The following is a 20,305-nucleotide window of genomic DNA, read 5'->3' on the forward strand; positions in this document are numbered from 1 at the left end:
ACGCTTCGTGGACATTTGCTTCGACTGGTATGGGGGGGCAAAGGGGCGAGAGTTCAGTGGTCCATACTCACCCAGGGGTATGACGGCGGTGGTTTCGCGGCCCGGGATTTTTATGTATATTATCTGAGCGCGCAGGCTCAGTCCCTGTACTACTGGTACAGGCCACATGCTTTTACGCCACATGTCGCGGTGGAGGAGGGGGATGCGGCTCCGGTTCCGTTGCACAGCGTTGTCACTCACAGTTCGCGAGGCACCCCTAAATCAGAGATTAACTCAATCGATGCCACGGTCTCAGCATGGCAACGTATAGGGCGGTTGGCGCAGAAGTTACCACTGTATGCGCCGGACCTGCGATTGGAATGGCATGGGCGGTTGTCGGTCACAAGCGAAGGCCCGTCTATGAGAGTGCTTAGAGAGGCGGGAATTACTCATCTTAGAGATGTCTACCCAAACAGCGCCTTCCTAGAGCAGGGGGACCTTGGCCACATAGTGAATCAGTCGCTCTTGTTCCGCTTCGCGGTTCATCGTCTGAGAGGTGCGGCTAGGGAACACTATGTCACCTTTTTAGAGGAGCCTCCGGTTCTGAAGTCGCTGCAGGCGGTTCTTACAGTGCCTAATAACAAACGCCTACAGTCAAAATTGTATAAGCTAATTAAAGATGAATCAGTGGTGGGTGACGACAAAAGCTGGGCCAAGTGGAATGCATGTTTGGACACTGATATTTCCGGAAGACAATTGGAGGCATGTGCGTGGACTGACTGGGTCGTTAAGTATGAATGGTAACCTTAGAATTATCCATTTCAAGTATTTACATCAAGTATATCATACTCCGGCACGTCTGTATAAATATGGCCTGTGGGACACGGCGAGATGTGACAGGTGTGGTCAGGACGATGCGGATTTTATGCATCTGGCATGGAACTGCCGACCGGTGGCTGACTTTTGGGGGGCAGTAGTGAGTAGCTTGCGTGAAATGGTTGCTGCGGATATCCCCTGTACGCCACTGGTGTGTCTCCTATGTTGTGTACCACACATTAAGGGTGTGAATGGCAGGCTGGTGCGCTTGGCGCTGCTTATGGCTGCTCGGAGGGTGGCGATGGCATGGGGGAGGGGTAGGCGCCCGGGTTTGAAGGACTGGCTGGCTGACTTGGTGTACTGTAGAGACAGCCTAAGTGTGTATGCGGAGGAACTACCCCTGCGGTCCAGACCGAGAAACATCTGAGAGCCACTGCGCCTATATCTGCTTGCACACTCCGAGGGGAGCACAGATTGAACTTGATCAAGGAGGGATGGCCGCTGGGGGGGAGATGTCGGGGGTGGGGCCCTCTCAGTGACAATGGAGCAGTTCCTGAGTTATGTTCAGACACTTGGATAGTATTTGGATTGATCTGTCTATTATTACAGCACTAGGATTGGAACGGGATTTGTTTTATGTTTTTCTTTTCTTTTTTATTGTTCGATGGGGGGTTTGTTTTCATTGCTTATTGGTCCACATATGCCAGGTCCTTTATGGTAGCCGTGAGTGACGCACCTTTCTTGCATTGTCTAGTCTGCGATCATTTCTTGGCTCAACGGATTGCAGCTGTGTGTTTTCACGTGTGACTTACACCATGTGTTCTATTATACTGCAAATGTGGATGTGTAACGTTTCTGTTACTATGTATGGCAATTTATAATAAAAACTTAATTAAAAAAAAAAACTACTAAATATTTAACACATATCTTAAAAAACATAAACGATACTTATACAAAAAAACATGCATCACATACATTTAAAATATAAACTAAAATATATAACACTAATTTAAAAAACGATATTTTAAACAACTATATTCTTGCAAACGATATTAATAACTTCAATATTTTTGAAAACGATATTTCTTACCTTAAATTCGATATTCTTGACCATGAAATTCTTGCTGTCGATATTCCTGTGTCACAATATTTCCAACTCGATATTTGTGAAGGTCGACATTTACAACTCAATATTCTGTCTGCATACCCAAGTAGGGATCCAAAAACAGAAAAGAGTATTGTCTCTGCACTCACTAGGCAAGGAAATTTAAAGACAGGACTTTTACATGCCGTTTGCACTGCGATGCGTAGTTTTCACTTAATTTTGCAGCTTCCCTACCAGTATTGCTTGAAATTTGTTGGATTGATTTCTGCCTGTTCAATATTCAAACAGTGCAATTTTTTTACATTTTGCTGGAGACCTTTTTTTACCTCCTGTTGGTGGTCACTAGTGCTAAGCACGTTAGAATTCGATTGCAAGGGCCCTGCTATGAAGAAATTGGGCCACGAGTTTGTCCATGCTGGTGTACACTGAGTGAGCTTGTGGGAATAAAGAACGAATCAGTGCACTTTAAAGTATAATCGCACAACTGATGCAGCTATATCCAAAAAGCTATTTCTTGTGTGCATTTACATGTCGCTGCTGTCCTGTTGTTTATTTGGCATCACTTTTGGTTTGGTGGTTTACTCTTGCACAGAGGGGTGATACAAGCGCTCATGGGCTGTTGGTCGTCGTGGTCTCCAGGTAATAGTGGTCGGTGCTGGCACATTGTAATGATCTGGGACACCTGACATCTGTCTAGCAAAGTCTCGATGTGACAGCCTTTTTTAATTCAAGCTCTGGGGAGGTCATATATGTGGCTTTGTGATTTAATCTACAAATGATTGTCCTGTACTATGGCATACTTTGCAGTAGAAGTGTATGTTCAATTTTGTAATATTTGAATATTTTTAGGGAGGCATCAGGTAGGCCCTCTTCTAAGGTCAAACAACCCATTGACAGCCATACACACAGAGAGAGTCAGACTTACACACACACACGCACACACATACACCTCCTCACACTGTTACACGCATCAGAGTCAGCATGGCAGGCTCTCTTCTCTCTCAACTGACTACAGCATGGAGTAGTACTTCAGGCATTACACTGGCCTGTTAACCACTGCAAGTCACAAAGCAGTCTGGCCCCTAGTGTAGTGCTCCATGCTCTAGTCATTTAAAGGGCAGAGAACCTGCCATGCTGCAGAGTAAAGAGGGCTGACTGGCAATGATATCCTTTGTACACAGCAGAGTTATCATGCACCTGCTGGGTGAAATGGGACACATTACAGACCACTGACTCCTTGTATATGTGGAAAAGGCCGCTTTATTGGAACAGGTGCGTATCACATAGACCTCCTCAGCGTATGGCCTTACAGAACTAAAACCTCGCTATACATTAAAAACACCTACATTCCTCCTCACCCTCCCCCATATACATACCTTTCAAACTTTAAAATGATAATCCATTGTACATTCCTTGATTGTCGTACTTTAAACTTCTCCTTCTGTGCAGCAGTGAACTAATTAACCTGTGTTCAACGTGTTATTCCGATGACATAACATTTCAGCTCCAGGACTTCTGGTGTGGGCTTTTTGAGACCCTCCTTTTCTGCCTGCGTAGCATACATTACACAAAATAACCTTAAGTGAAGGACTGCAAACTTGTGAGCCAACCACCACCAGAAAAAGTCACCAACCTGACTTTTCTGCCCACTCAGCAATAAACAACTAAATCCTCTATCTTCAAGGTCCTGACCAAAAACTCCCTCATCTCCGACATATAGAGTCTCATCCCGTATTCTGACAGATGTACACCATTGTCCCTGAAAAGCCCAACTTCTTCGTAGCCCAAGTCAATGTGCTGAATCCTACTAAGGTCCTCATCCCTACAAAACCTCCCTGTTCACCTACCTCCATTCTTTATCAATGGCTGATGACTTGGCCGCACCTCTCCAACATCTCCTTGATATGAACTCTTTCCATGCTATAAAACAGCCTGACCATTGCAATTGTATCTCCCTCAAATCCTGTTTCATTGACCATAAGAGTGCCAAACCTTTCTCCACCACCATGTCGTTCTCTCCTAAGTTAACCATCAGAATGTCTGGGCAAGTATTACTTTGCATAATCATATTAAGCTTGGGTAACAATTCCTTCTACCTCGGTCCTGCCCAGACCAAACCAGTCAATCATCAAAGATCTGGGTTGAAAACCCAAATTCCTTCCACATGCATTCCTCCCTGCATCCGGCCGCCCACTTTCGAAGAAATGTCTGACAATCCACACCAACAAGAAAGCAGTAAACAGGCCTAAAACCGAACCTGAAAAAGAAATAGTGTGAACACATCATCTGTCTAGCAATCATCTCCTACCTCCTCTCTAGTCCTAACATCCCTCTGAAACAGTCCGATGACCAACTACCCAACCTCATTATCTGTTCTCTAGACCACCCCCCTCTTACTTGCCTTTGTTACTGCCCCAATCCTGGAAGAATGAATGCCAAAATCCGTAGCCACCAGCCTCAGATTCGTTATTGCCTTTCTCAATACTGCTAACAATTGAAAATAAGTGACCTGATCCCCTTGATGGTGTTGGAACACAAACCCTATCAATGTTCCTGATGGTGCCACAGGCAAACCTCTTCGTCCTGATCCTGCAAAATGACTGACTTCCCTTTTTTTCTCTGGTCTCTCTTTGACCTTAGCAAATGTATTTCCAGGCCAGTCTTGCAAAAACAAATATCCTCGAATGCCAACCCTAGTGTACACCCATCCTCCTAAGGGTTCTGATACTCTATAGGCCCCAAAAAACATCCAAGTCATAGGTGTGGTAAAAGAACCACTTAACTATGAGAAAAACACAACTCTGGCAAAATCTAAATCACCCTGCAAAAAACCTGCTAAAAGAGAGGCTCCCGCCTAGGATTAAATTTTTCCTTGCTCCCTAGCCCAACCTTCTAACACTCTCCTTCCCAACTCCCCAGGTGATGGTGCATAAACCCACAAAAACTTCCCAATAAAGGAAATGCCTGCCAACTTCTCTGTGATTGTTACCCTGGAGAGGCCTCTATCAGTCAGTCATAAGATGAATTGCACCACATCTTCAACTCTGCTCCACTCCTCTGAGCAGCGAAAAGCACCCAAGCTTAAAAACCTGCCCCACGCCGGTAATAAGCCTCACACTTAAACACCGCCAAGGATGCTACAACCAGTTGATACATCCTCTGTCTCCTATTGTCCATAACTCTGGTGGTATCTGAGTTCTGTCTCCGTCTGCCGCTGTGACCAGCCCATGGAACCTCTACCACTGCAAATGAGACAAAACATCCACACTGGCATTGTCTACACCTGGTATGTGCTTGGCTTTAAACAAAATGTCCTGTCTCCAAAATTCCAGTACGAAAACTCTCAACAGCTTGAGGACCTGCGTGTCTTTTGCTGACTGTCTGTTAACTACCTGAACAACAGTCATGTTATCTAACCAGAACAGGCCTTTCTTCTTAGGTTGTAGCGAATGTCCCCACAGTGTGACAGGTACCACTATTAGAAAAAACTCAGAAATGATATGCTCATCCCCCCTCATTTACAACAAGCATACCATTTTTCTGCACACCAGTGACCCTGCCAGTACAATCCAAAACCTATGCTGCCGAAGACATCAGAAAAAATCCATACATCCCAATCAAAAAGTTGTGGTGCTTCAATCGGAATGGCATGAAATTAATCCCAAAAAAAACGTTGCCATATCTGCAGATCTGTTTTCACAGATGTCCTGTCTGCCCTTACAACTCTACAGGCAAAATTGAGGTGACCCAAAAGCACCTGTACTTCACTGACTGGGACCTTATGTTTTGCCAGCATCATGTCTAACAGTACCTGCATCTTTAATTTTTTATCCAATGGAAGACATGCTATCATGGCCACCAAATCCAACTCAAGTGGCAGTCACTGGATCCACAATTTTTTCAGGTCGTTAAACCCCCATGTCCTCCATGAGCTCTTGAAAACTCACCATCAGCCGCTGGCAGTTCAAAGAACCGAAGTCTGTGACCATGAAAAATTCAGCGAGATAATGTGGTAAATTCTCATGACTCGTTGTTTGCATGAACTACCACTGTAGAAATATGCTGAAATGCTTAAAGTGCGCACATGAAATTGAGCATCCCATAGGGAGTGATTTGTCCAGGTACCATGAACCTTCAAATTGAATTCCAAGCAATTAAAAAGATCTGGGTGGACTGGGAGCAACCTAAAGGATGTTTTATGTCACATTTTGCCATGTACACTCCTGATCATGCCTGCTCCACCATGGCCACTGTCATATCCACTGAGGAATAAGACACTGATTCTAACTCATCCTCATTCATTGATTGATTGGCCCTCCAGCCATGACAGATGTTGGATAAGCTTACATTGTCCTACCTCCTTCTTAGCTACCAATCAAATCCTCCAGTGGCCAACTGGGAAAAGGCCCTGACATCCCCCCTTTCTGTATCTCCTTGGGTAGGTTGTCCTGTGGGTGTGCCTTAACAAACTTCACATTTTCAGCCCAACGTAGTATTCTCAGACCTGTGTAACCCAGCCTGAAACTCCATATGAAACCCTCTTGCAAGATGCAGAGATCTTCCCTGTTTGGGTAGGAGCCCAACCAAAATGTAAGTCTATCCAGCTTAACCACATCACCTTAAACAATCAATGTATCCAATGTACTCACATTTATGACATATTAGTGTTCATATTCAATGACAGCACAAACACCTGCATAGTTATTAAATGGTGCTCCAAAGAAAGAAAGAAGGAAGGGGTGCTCAAAAGTGTGCGCTAGTGAGGGTTGTAGAAAATGGAAAGGCGATGAGCAATATATACATCAAAGACTGATAGTGACCTATCCAGCGACTTTGAAGTCTGAATATGCAAAGAACATAGTATCCTAATGACACAGTAAATCAATTGCTGTTGTCTGTACGTGAGAAACAAAACAAGACCGTTGACGTTTCGAACTCCGTGATGTGTGTAGGGAATTTTATCCTAAGAATGGGGTCTTTATCAGGACATATGGAGACACATAGGGGTAATTTAAAATAAGTCTTAATTATATTAGATGATGGAGAGCATGAGTATAGTTGATTAATAAAGGAAGGCAATGTATGTTACACTTCAAACCACCTAGATGAATCTGGTGGTGATATTTGGAAGTGTGGGCCCGTAGGCTCCGGCGTCGTGGAGGTGAGCAGTCAGAGCATGCTGAAATTAAACTAAAGATACATGTCAGCACCAACACGGCCTCGGTTAATAATAAAGCCGTCCCTTGTCACCTGAACAATGTGATCCAACTTACTTTATTGTGAATCCTAGATGAAAGTGGAACGTCAGGGTTAATCGACCCAAAGACTATTGATTTTATGGATATTTCCATCAAGATGGAGAACGATTCACTGTACACCACCCTTTTCAGGAAACCAACTGAAAGGAGCACTCTACTAAGGTACAGCAGCCATCACCCCAGAGGCTTGAGGGATAACTTGCCCTTTGGTCAATTTCTCAGAATTTGTTGAAACTGTTCTCACAAAGATGACTATTTTGCAGAATCAGAGGGCATTCTGATTCACCTTATTGAATGGGGATACCCAAAGAGATTAGAAAAACTAGCCTGAAAAAGAGCGTGGTTCAACCCGAGAGAGACTTTCCTAACGCCTAAGCCATGCACTAATGATCCCATTAACAGATTAATATGCATCACCACATATTGCACCCGCAGCAACAAAATTAAACGGATTATCAACAACCATTGGAAGCTGATCTCTGACGATCTAGAATTGGTCTAGAAACCCCACCCCACCTGGTTCTCCTAACTGTAAGCCCATCCAGTACCAAGCTGCTCATAAGCCCTCTCCTACAAATTTAGCTGCACATAACCCAACCCCATCCCTGCCTGCTGAAGAGGGTCAACAAGTCCCTCCTCACCAAACTGGCACTGAGGAAGCCCACTAAAAAGGAGGTCCTCATCATATCCCCCTACCAACTCATAGTCCTGAGGAAACCCTCCCCTCCTAACTACCCAACTCCGGCAGACTTCGGCCTAATACCACGGCCCTGCGGGGTCTTCAGAAACTTTTTTGACTGGGCTTGAGTGCGGCCTCCTCCCTGCTAGGAGAGCTACCCCAAATTGCCACTTATCACTCATTGCCCCTCCCTCACCCCGCCCCCGGCTTCTGTCACCACCAGGGCTGCTCCACGTGTTCGGCCCTTGACACTCACCTGGGCTAATAAAGGGCACCTTAGTGGTGAGCACGCCAACTCGGGGGCTGTCACCCCACTGGATGCCACCCTCACCGGCCATTTCGACTGCACGGCAGGGCTCCTGATTGCCAATAAATCTAAGCACCCAGCCTCCTTAAGCATCTGGAGCGCTTCTTGAACACGGTCGTCCTGCATGTCGTTGGCTATTAATGTCACCTACCAACTGCTGCAATAAAATCCCAGCTAGACTCTAAGCTTAAACACCCAAAAAACTCTGCAGAATTAATTTCGAACTAAAGGGCTACCACTGTGCGCGCCTCCCAGCAAAATGGTGGGTGGCAGCCCAAAATGGAGAGATATAAATACCTTGGACTACACCTTTTACCGGATGTAGCCCAAACTAGCCCAATCATCTAGACTGCACATGGTTCCCCTCAAAACCCCAGGGGACATGCCTCCCTTTGGTTGGCTGTCCCCCAGTGCCCTATTGTTAATGTTCTGTATAAACGCCATGTCACAGATAAAGAAAAACAGCAGTCATATAAGCAGTGCTCACCATCTGCCTAAAGTTGTCACCTGGAGGTGTTTACCAGCAGTGTATAGAATAAAAAATACACACATGTGCACTACAAAGAATATACGAGCAGTGACTCCTTCCAAACCCCTCGCAAATCTAACCAGCAATGAACAGATAATAATGGGAGGATCCCAGCACCCATACCCAACCATCAGAGGCCACACATCCTTACCAATGCTCATCCGGCTGCCTTCCCCAGCTCTCCATGTTTGTCAGGTGCTCTGTTGACTCTACCCTAAAGCACAGCAGTCAGGGCCCTAGGGCAGACAAACTCAACAAAACCGAAAGCAGGCCACACCCCATAGCTGATGTAACTACCTTGGCTTTTGCACTAAGAGTGAGGGGAGCCCTTGCCTGAGACTGAGTCTACGCAGCAACCCCTCCCAAAAAGAAACCTCCAACCCATCTTTATGGCAGCAGAATCTCTGCAGAGAAAAAGATAGAAATACATACCTGCCAACTCACACGGTGCCACAGTGTGACACACGATATTGACTCCCATCACACGGTCACCCAGTGAGAAGCCGATATCACACTGTGGCAGGGAAAATGAGCTGAAAAACCACTTTAAGTAGGATTTCAACTGCCGACGTTCATTAAAGGTTGTGAAAATACCCCAGGACATCGGCACCAGGCTGTGCAAGCTTTTCTTTTTGGAGGGGGGGGGGGGATTGGGAGTGGAATGGGGTCCCAAAGTACCTCCAAGGTACTTCTGAGCAGGAGCCCCCCCCCCCTTCAAGACTCCGCCCCCTCCTCACACTGTGTGATTGTTCTTCAAGTTGCCAGGTATGGAAATGCCCTATTTTTTAATGCGCAGACACTCTGCAGTCGTAAAGACACTACTAGTCAAATACTTTTGAGAACATCAAACAATCATAAACATACACAAAGTGTAAGTTTACCTTTGTTAATCAGGCCCAAGCACCGGCCACCTGCTGTCACTTCTTTTCATCGGCTCAGGTGCTGTGCACATCCGGTGTGTAGCGTTGCACAGTTTCATCAGCGGCGGTGCGTCCATTGGAGCGTTAGGGTGTTGCCCTCCCAATGCGCATTGCCGCCATCCCGGGACCGCCACACTCTGTGCTCAGCACAAATTCAGCATGTCGTTTCTGGCCGGCCGGTCACCGGGCCGGACCAGACACCATCGGGAACAGGGGGGAAGGGGGGGGGGGGGGGCTGTGCAGACGCGCGGCGCAAGTGCGCCTAGGACAGGCCATTTTCCTGCCCAGCTGGATCATGCGCACTAGCCCTCCCCCTTGGGAAACCGGGGGTTGCCTCATGCCGCAGCCCCCGGCCTCCTAATGGGGCGGGGAATTTGGCTGCTCCAGCCAATCCTGAGCTGGAGTAAGTCAGTCCGACCTGCCTGCCTGATGACGTCTGGCATGACGTGGGTCATGTGACGTCACTTCCTTAGTCACTCTCACCCCGGACCCCGCACCCATTGCCACACACAGTGAGTGCTGGCTGCCCGCTTCAAACGTCGTGTTCCGTGTTCGTGTCCTGATGGTGGTGCCGCGGTCTGGTGGTAACTCTTCTGAAACCCGCCTCCGCCTCGTCGTGGAGCTGACTACGACCGTTACCTTACTGCAACTGGGGACATCCACGAGAACTACTGAGGTGATGAGGTGAGCCGTGATGGTGATCACAATGGCGATTACCGCCCTTTTGCATTGTTTTTCAAACTCCCACCACCCGACCCGTTACGTTTTACCCATCCCCCACATGCAAGACTTGTTTAGATAGGTGACGGTGTCGTTGCTTGTACTCCTCTTGCTCTTGGAATTGTCACTCCGCCCTGCCGCTCCCTGCCTCCACCATTCATTAGGAAAATGAACATTCAACATCTCACGTGCACAAGCCGCCTTGTGCTTCGGCACCAACAGCCGCTTGTCCATATTTCGCACCATTCCATCATGCACTCTCATCTCTCCCCGTATGCCTCCAATCTGTATGCCGAGCTCCCATCTACCTCATCTATCAGTTCTGTAAAATGAATGGCCTCATTGAAATCGCTACCGGCAACATTACCTCATCGTCTCCATTTCTTTGCGTTATTGACCATCATGCAGCATTGAGAGAGCACAAGTTTGAAAAAATGTATAAGTACGCCATATTTACAAGCACGTAGTTAGTTTAAACATGTTTTGCACACGAGTGTTTTATATTCAATAGCGAAATGTATAGAATGTTAAGTAGAGTAACCATAATTATAACGGTGTGAGATTAAATGTAGAAATGTTGGAGTATATGTGAAACCTCATGGTTCTCTCATGTTAAAAGAGTCATGTCCGAATTAAATGTAACTTTGGATTCCAGTATTTTGTGTAGGCCTTAGGGCAATTCACAGCAAACCTGAACGTGCTGCTAAAATAATGTGAGATAAAGTTGACATGGTTCTTTCAAAATGTACTATTGAACTTAGGGTTAAAAGTATATGCTTTATAGATGTGTTATTTTAGAAACGTATGCTAGTTAAGAATGTTTGCTGTTTAAATCAAGTTAACGTTTTAAGAGTGCAGGAACCTGCTGCATGTAAATCAAGTAGGCCAGAACAGATAATGTCATGTCGTTTAAATCGTCATGTGCTCGTTAGAGAAGAGGTCGCGAGGTGTCCAGCACAGAGCTTTGAGAGTGTTTTACGACTAAAGATATGGTGAAGTCTGGAATTTGAGGCCCACTGCAGGACGAGCTGTATGCAGGTGCGAGGGTCCTAATCAGCTCGAATGAAAGGGACTTTGTTCAGTGGCGCCTTGCGCAGGCCTGTAGGAGTTTCCAGGAATTTCAGGGGGTATCAGCGCACTGGAGAAGAAGCCTGGGAACCAAGGTCAACTATAACGAGGGTCTTCAAGAGTACCATCATGGAGTTTGCCGCGCAAAGATGTACCACGTGAGGGGCGTCCCAAGGGGCGTTTCTATTGGAAATGTGATTTGGTATTAGGGAAAGCGATCCGGGAGGAGAGCAGAGCAGATGATTTTGGGAGCCTAAGGAAGCGGATGGGTAGGCAGATAGGCTGATCAGGAGAGACCCATTATCAGAGAAGAGACAAAGAGAAGTGCGTGATCTTCTTAGGAAATCACCACGGCTGACACCTAGAGGGTTAAGATCTTGTTAAGTAGGGATGTCATTTAGTGTAGTGTAGGGACAGACTAACCTTAATTTTCTTTTCTGTAATGACTTTGAGGTTGCAACTTGTATCCATTTTAGCAACCCTGATGGTTTTCGAGCTTGTACTTATTATTCTGTTTTTCAGACTCAGATTATTCAAAAAGTTCATGTTCATAGTGATACCGATTTATCTTCTTAATCTCATTTTGAGAAGTTTGTATCTTCAGTTATCTTTGACTTTATATTAAATCTTTAAAACTTAATTTTGGTCAGTGGTCATTTAGAGTGGTGTAAGTTCTTAAATTGATTGTTTACTGCGAGATTACCTTTTACTCAAGACAGGTACCAACGATTCAGTCGACAGGAAATGGGATTTGGTAAGATAATTAGTAACCAGTAATCCCGCGTTAGCAGTTGGTAGCAGAGTGAGGATGGTTATCTTCTTGAGGAAGGTAATCTAGAGAGGTTAGTTTACCCCAAGGCCCGAGACGTCGAGAGACGAGCAGCGGAAGAATCGTGTGCCGAAAGGTGCAGACGGTGCGAGAAAAGCAGCAGTATCGGAGAGTGAGTATAAAAAGGGTCATGCGTGAATAGATTGCGGTGTTTTGTGTTGTATTTGTATTGTAATGTCTTGCGGAGTTGAATGCCTGTAGTGTGAAAGAGAGAAGGTTGTGAGCGCGCGCAACCTGGTAAGCTGGTAACCTGGTAAACGGGTGAACTGGTGAAATCTTAAGTTCAGGCCAGAGCTTAAGTGGTTTTGGGTGTATCGAACATCCAGGGTAGTTGTCGACCATAGTACGGAGGTCACGAGGTACCATTGACCGCCGTGGATCCAAGATAGGGGGAGTGTAAGAGTGAGTGTATGAGTAACGGACGCTGGTCGAAAGTTACTGCGTGTGAGTAACCTATCGGAGAAGGCGATTGTCTGGAAGTAAACGGAAAGACATTTCGCCAAGTTAGGGTGACAACTACAGAAAGACTGTGGGCGTACAGTCAAAGAAAGGTGATCGCTTGGACGGAAGTAATCATTTTTCAGAGTATGAATGGGACGCGTGCATGACCGAGGAGACGAGCTGAGAAAGGAGGGGAACTGCTGCGAAGGGGGACGGGTGACGTCGGCTAGAGCCGCGCTGTGATTGAGCGGTTGGTGTGACGTTAGCTAGAGCCGCGCTCTGGTTGGGCGGCTAGAGTGACGTCGGAGGAAAGCCGCGTACGGATAGGCCAGTTAGTGAGAACGGCGCTGAGATTGGTGGAATATCATCAGGAAGTAAACAAACGCGGAGAAAAGAGAAATCATGAAGTGTTTTAAGTGTTTGAAAGGGATTTTTAAACGTAAACGAAGTGAACATTATTACGGGGAAGAGGCTCCCCCAGAGGGTACGCCAGCTCATTATATGGCAACGAATGTGGGGCTGCATACGATATTGTGGATTGGGGCTTGGAATAAGCTTACGGAAGGAAATGAGGAAATGCAGTTCCCGAAGTATGGAACGTTTAAGTTAGAGGTGTTACATCGGCTAAAAGCAACCATGTCCTCATCGAAACCCTCACCTAGACCAACACAGTTTGAGGCTCTTAATGCATGGATTAAGGCTGCACACGACCGAAATTTGAACAGGCGTCAACAAAGGCTGACGCGATCGGTAAGGGCAGTGCGAGATTCCAAATGGGATGAGGAGGAAAAGCGTTGGAGGGTACAGACTATTGAGGTGGAGAAGATGTATCCGATGAGGGAGGTGTCAGGAGGAGGAAACCTCATGGAAGAAGACGAGGAAAGCGAGTCGGAGGACAATCTGATAAACAGATTGTTAATGGATAGACCACCTCCGAGAGTGGGATTGATAGAAGATAGAGGGCTCGCAAGGGAAGATGGGAATGAGATAGAGGGATATACACCACTCCCTATATCGGAATGGACACCTAACAAAGGCGGAGAAACACCTCCAAACAACACTGTACAGAGTGTAGTGGGAAGGTTTGTGGTGCAGAAAACGCCAACCACAGAAAGGGTTGAGTCTGTGGGATTGCCAGACGCTCTTCAAGTGCCTGTTACCATAGGACCCATAGTTTCGATCTATAATTCTGAGAGAGATAGAGGGGAACAACAAAGGCAATTGGATAGGGAAAGGATTGAGATGGAAAGGAGGAATAATGTGACGAATGCATGGAAACAATTACCAGGTTCGGTAACGTGGAACACCCCATTAGACACAACTGTCGGTCCCAATTCAGAACAGGGAGGTCCGAGAGGACCAATGGATCTAAGGGGACCGCGGCCAAGATCTTTTTCAGAGTTAAGAGCTGATTTGAGAGAATGGGACGGGTCCATAGTATCTCCGAGTAACAGGACAAGAACGGAACCAGAGTGGGAAAGCAGGGGAAACGGGACAGTATCTCATTGTGGGGCCAGCGAGAGTAGTCAGAGCCGGGAAGGCCAAAGTCAAGAGAATAGAGGGGATGCATGTCCTACAAATCAGAGAGAACAGCCGGAACAAAATACTAAGATTGTAGAATGTGAGGAAATGTCCCGTCTCTGGGGGAACGGAGGAGATGAGGCGGTACGGGCTTTTCAGAATAGGTTTAGGTGCCTTCATCATACACTTGGGGAAGACGTTCAACATTGGAGAAAGGAGAACAGCGATAGGTCCCGCCACGCCTCGAATAATCAGGAATCACAGGGAAGTAGGGAAGAAAGAGGGAGTAATAGAACCTCTTACCCTCTATCCCGTGAAACTAGCCAGGATGGGGAGAGAGAGGCTAGGAGGCATGAAGGAGTGTTTCACCACCCACCCCGAGAAGATGGAAAGGCATGGGACTTAGAGAGATGGGAACAGGGGAGGACTCCCTATAATTCACCGATACCTAAACGTAGATCTCGGAGCTGGGATGGGAGAGATGCGGATGGAGGAGCTAAATTGAGTGTCTTAAAAGCTGAAATTAAGGCAAAAAGGCTTGATGTTACTAGTTTAAAATCAGATGTTGATGAGATTATAGATGGAACATTGCCTTTGGAAAGGATAGAATTGTATGAACAGGATGAGTTATTGTTCATGGCAAAGGATATTACTAGGAAAGCTAGAGCGTTTCATGAGAAACTGACTGATTTGGCAGATAGATATGCCGTGGATTTGTCTAGGACAAGGGCATTACAGAGTAACCACAGATTACAGTACGCAGACCAGGATCTAGATGAGAAGAGAACTACTGGATTAAAAACACACATAAGAGAGCTGGTAACAGGGATAAGAGTGTGGAGAGAACTGGATAAATGGGAAGAAAGGTGGTCGAAAAAGGGCACAGTTAGGCGAAGTACAAATGTGATGACCCCAGAGGGAAGGGTAATGCATATGGAGGCATTCCCTTTGCGAGAAATATCAAATGGAAATTATGTACATGTGCCCTGGAGTAGAGGAGACTTAGCTGCATTCACCAACTCATTTCCGAAGTTGCGGGATAATCCAGTAGAGTGGTATAAGCAGGTAGAGAGGTTTGTTAAAATTTCGAAGGTATTGTGGATTGATTTGAACACGTTGTTTGACATCGTGGTCCCATCTGATCTGTGGACCCCTTGTAAGACTAGTGTTGAATGGCCAAATACTGAACCAGTGAGGGATGCTCGAACAAATGGACCATCTGAGATTGTCATGCGAAAGTATGAAAGGGTAATAGCATGGCTGAAAGATAAGGTACCACCACAGGATATAGATTGGGTAAAAATAGACCGAACAAGGCAGGAACCCAAGGAGACAGTTCACGAGTTTTATGAAAGATTGTTGAAAACATTCAAGCAATACAGTGGACTAGATGTAATGGATCCCAAAGACATAGGGCAGTTCGTGTCAAAGTTTGTCTTGGGGTTGAGACCTGATATTTGTTTGATGATACAGCAACATTTAATCTGTTGGCAGAACAAACCACTAGATGAGATTTTACGATATGCGAGGTACTGCAGTGACGAGATAGATTCTAAAGCCAAGAATCTAAAGGAGAAATTGATGGTGGTGCAAATGCAGTCCGCTGGGAAGGGTGGCCAGCAGAAGCAGGGGATGGGACGAAAACCAAATAGTCAGAACAAAGATAATGAAGAAGGGCAGAGACCTAGGATAGACTTTGCCACTTTAAAGAAAACGACAAAGTGTCATCTGTGTCATCAGGTGGGGCATTGGCGACGCGAGTGTCCCTTTAACCCTGAAAACGGAGAGCTAGAAGTAGAAGAGCAGGTCCAAGAAGACCCAGTGCAAAAAGTGACAGTCCCAAGCAGTAAGGTGGCCAAAGGGGGGACTTCGGCTCCACGGGCCCAATTCCCACAGCCACCGAAGATAGCCGCTGGAGGAAAGGTCTTTAAACAAATGCCTCTGTTTATCGAGGAAGAAAAATGTTATTACATTGATCCATTGACAGGACAACGGGTGAGCAGTGAAGAAGACTGTACCCTCGGGGCAGTTCTAGAAGTGGATCAGAGAGGGCCATTTGTTGAGGCAGAAGTGGCAGGGTGTCCCACTACGTTCTTAGTGGATACTGGGGCTACTCGTTCGACTCTGAGATCAGCGGTGGTTCCAGACTTGCCAATGTCAGGGGAAACAATTCAGGTGGTAGGAGTCGCAAATAAAAGAATGACTAGTCCCTTGACAGAACCAGTGTCTGTGAAAATTGGAAACCACATGAATGAACATCAGTTTGTGGTTTGTGACTCGAGTCCGGTATGTCTGTTGGGAAGGGATTTGTTATGCAAATTGAATTGCACCATATACTGCACCCCACAAGGAGTGGAGGTACAGACTACCGACGATGATGCTACCTTTAAGGTGGCCAATTCAAAATTCTGTGTAGAACTATATCCTACTCTGACTGTAGAAGATCTTCCCCAAGATTTAAGAGATGCAGTGGCGTCAGAGGTGTGGGATTTCACAGGAGAAGATATAGGATTGATTAAAGAGGTAGAACCGGTAAAAATTCTGGTAAAACCAAATGTTGAGTTTCCAAGAACGCCTCAATACAAATTGTCCCAGGAAACGATTGCGGGAATAAAGCCTGTGATCGAGTCAATGATACAGCAGGGAATACTGAAGGAAATCGTGGGCAGTCCTTGTAACTCCCCGATTATGGGTTTGCAGAAACCTAGCGGGAAGTTTAGGATAGTTCAGGATTTACGAAAAATTAACAACATAATCGTTTCATGTTGTCCCGTGGTACCGAATCCATCAGTAATATTGTTTCAAATACCATGTCAAGCAGAATGGTTCACAGTGATAGATCTTTGTCAGGCTTTCTTTTCAATCCCATTGGATGAAGAGAGCAGGTACCTTTTTGCGTTTAAAATGGAAGATCGCGTTTTAACATGGTGTCGAATCCCACAAGGATTCACAGACAGTCCATCCATCTTTAATCAGTTGTTGAAAAAGAATCTTGAGAATCTAGTACTGCCACAGAACTCGGTTCTGGTACAGTACATAGATGACCTACTTGTTGCGTCAGAAACAGAGGAAGCTTGTAAAGTAGATTCAATTGCCTTACTGAATCATTTAGCTGAAAATGGACATAAGGTATCTCCGAGCAAGTTACAGTATTGTCTGACAGAAGTACAGTATCTAGGGCACAGGTTAGAAAAAGGGAAACGTAAGGTGTCCCCAGAGAGGATTGAGGCGATAATGAAAATGAATGCGCCTACAACACAGAGAGAAGTTAGAATGTTCTTAGGAATGGTGGGTTACTGCCGACAGTGGATAGTTAACTTTTCACTGAAAGCAAAGCCCTTACAGAAACTGACGCACAAGGAGGTGAGTGATCCGGTACCATGGGATGAAGAATGTCTGGTGGCGTTTTTACAGCTGAGAGACGATTTATGTCGTGCTCCGGCTCTGGGAATGCCAGATTACGAAAAGTCATTTTCACTCTATTGCTGTGAGAGAGAGGGATGTGCTTTGTCAGTCTTGGCACAGACCCACGGTAATGCCCGTAGACCAGTTGCATATTTTTCGGCTACATTAGATCCAGTAGCCGCAGCGTTGCCCGGATGTCTCAAATCCGTTGCCGCAACGGGTGTCAGCATTGAAAGGAGCGAAAGTATTGTAATGGGACATCCAGTGGTGGTGTATGTACCGCATTCAGTTGAATTGTTAATGACCAGGACGAAGACGCAGCATCTGACCAATAGCAGGCTCACGCGTTATGAGCAAGTTATACTTGCCGCAGAAAACGTGACTCTCAGGAGATGCTCTGTCTTGAATCCTGCTACTTTGATGCCATTACCTTCGGTAATAGAAGGCGAAGGATGTGAAGACCACGATTGCCTTGATGTGACTGAACTATGCACGAAACCCAGACCAGATATAGTGGATGAGCCATTGTCTGACCCCGATGAAATTTACTTTGTTGATGGCTCATGTTTAAGAGACGATACTGGTCGGTTGAGAGCAGCTTATGCTGTTTGTACCATTACTGGAGTTGTGGAAGCCGCTTGCCTGGAAGGAGTACATTCCGCACAGGTAGCAGAGATTATTGCCCTAACTCGTGCCTGCATAGCAGGAAATGGAAAGAGAGTCACCATCTACACGGACAGCCAATATGGTTTCGGTGTGGTTCATGATTTCGGGCAGTTGTGGTCTCAGAGGGGTTACATGACCTCCTCTGGTTCGCCCATTCGAAATGGAGAATTTGTGCGATTGCTGATAGAAGCATTACAAGGTCCTGTTGAAATTGCAGTAGTGAAGTGTGTAGCTCATACTAAGAATACAGATTTTGTGTCACAAGGTAATAGATATGCTGATGAAGTCGCACGCTATTGTGCGGAACAAAGTTATTCTTTCTCAAAGGTGGAAATAGAAGGTGCAGAAGAAAAGACTGAATTAAGTATGATGTTAGAAACTGTAGACACTTGGGAGGATTTAAGGATAATGCAGGAGAACGCACCTGAAACAGAGAAAAAGGCATGGGAAATAGCAGGCTGTGTGCGAAGTGAAATGGATTTTTGGGTTTCAGCAGATGGGAGAGCTGTGTTACCTGAAGAATTAGCTAATCCCATGGCGAGAGAAATACATGGTCCAGTACATCTAGGAAGGGATGCTATGATGAGAGTTTTTAGGCAGACTTGGTATTGCCCGAAATTCAGAATAGCAGCAGAATCAGTATGTAAGCGATGTGTTACCTGCCAACAACTGAACGTAGGCAAACGAACACCAGTCACACTGAGTCACATTGGGAGGTCGGGGGGGCCTTTCAATAGAATGCAACTAGATTTCATTGAAATGCCAAGAGTCAATCGCCTTCGGTATGTGTTGGTGATTGTATGCGTATTTTCCAGATGGGTTGAAGCGTACCCTACACGTAGGTGCGATACACTCACAGTGGCTAAATTGTTGCTCAGGGAGTTGATACCGCGCTTCGGGGTGCCTGCCTCTTTGGTATCGGACAGAGGAAAACATTTTAACAGCGAAATAGTGAAGATGTTGTGCTCCACACTGAATATCGATCAAAAGCTGCATTGTAGTTATCGACCAGAAGCTTCAGGAATTGTGGAACAAGTGAATGGCACTTTGAAGAATAGATTGGCTAAAGTAGTGGCATCCACATCCTTGAGTTGGCCAGATGCTCTTCCATTGGTGCTCATGAGCATGCGCAGCACACCTGATAGGAGGACAGGTCTCTCTCCCCATGAGATCCTGATGGGGAGGGCCATGAGACTTCCTACAGTTCCAACTACTGCTCTATTGAATATTACAGATGATCTGATCTTGGATTATTGTAAAGGACTGTCTGACGCCATCCATTCTGTGTCCCTTCAGGTGCATGCGGCTGAAGTTCCAGCAGCGAGGAACCTGTGTCATGACCTGAACCCAGGGGACTGGGTCTTGGTTAAAAAGCACGTCCGGAAGAACTGCCTAGATGTTCGCTGGCGTGGGCCCTTTCAGGTAATCCTGATCACGAACACCGCGGTGAAGTGCGGGGGGCTGCCAAATTGGATCCATGCATCCCATACTAGAAGAGTTCCAGCACCTCTAGAAGGAACAGCTCCCATCCCAGACGAAAGCCCGGAAGTGGAAGAAGAGTCGCAAGAAGGGATTGAGGCAGCTGAGGAGGTGTCGGAAGAAGTTGGGAACGCATCGGATTCAGAAGAAGAGCGAAGGCAGGACGGCAGTGAGACAGAAGACGCAACTGAAGGAGAGAGCAGAAGTGAATACGACTCAGACTCAGATCCGTATCGGAGCGATCAAGAACCAAGTGGGAGGACAAGGAATAGGAGAATAAGGCTTGGAGCTGCCACTTGGCCAACAAGGAGAAGAAGGCTAAGTTTGAGGTCGGCCCAGGAAGAAACGCTTACTCCTATATCCGAAGACTCAGATCCAGAAGAAGATATCCAGGATCAAGCCGAGGAGGGTCTTAGAAGATCAAGTAGGGTGCGAGTGCCTAGCAGAAGATACTCTACTCCCGACTGGACCTACCTTGTTGCAGATGTCTGGGAGACACAGAACAGGGAGGATCAGGGAAGTGGAACTGATCAGAACTGACCCGATCATCACAGTGCAAATAAAGTTTCTACTGCCAGGAGCG

The sequence above is a fragment of the Lissotriton helveticus genome, chromosome 9, assembly GCF_964261635.1.
Source record: "Lissotriton helveticus chromosome 9, aLisHel1.1, whole genome shotgun sequence".
NCBI classification, from domain to species: Eukaryota; Metazoa; Chordata; class Amphibia; order Caudata; family Salamandridae; genus Lissotriton; species Lissotriton helveticus.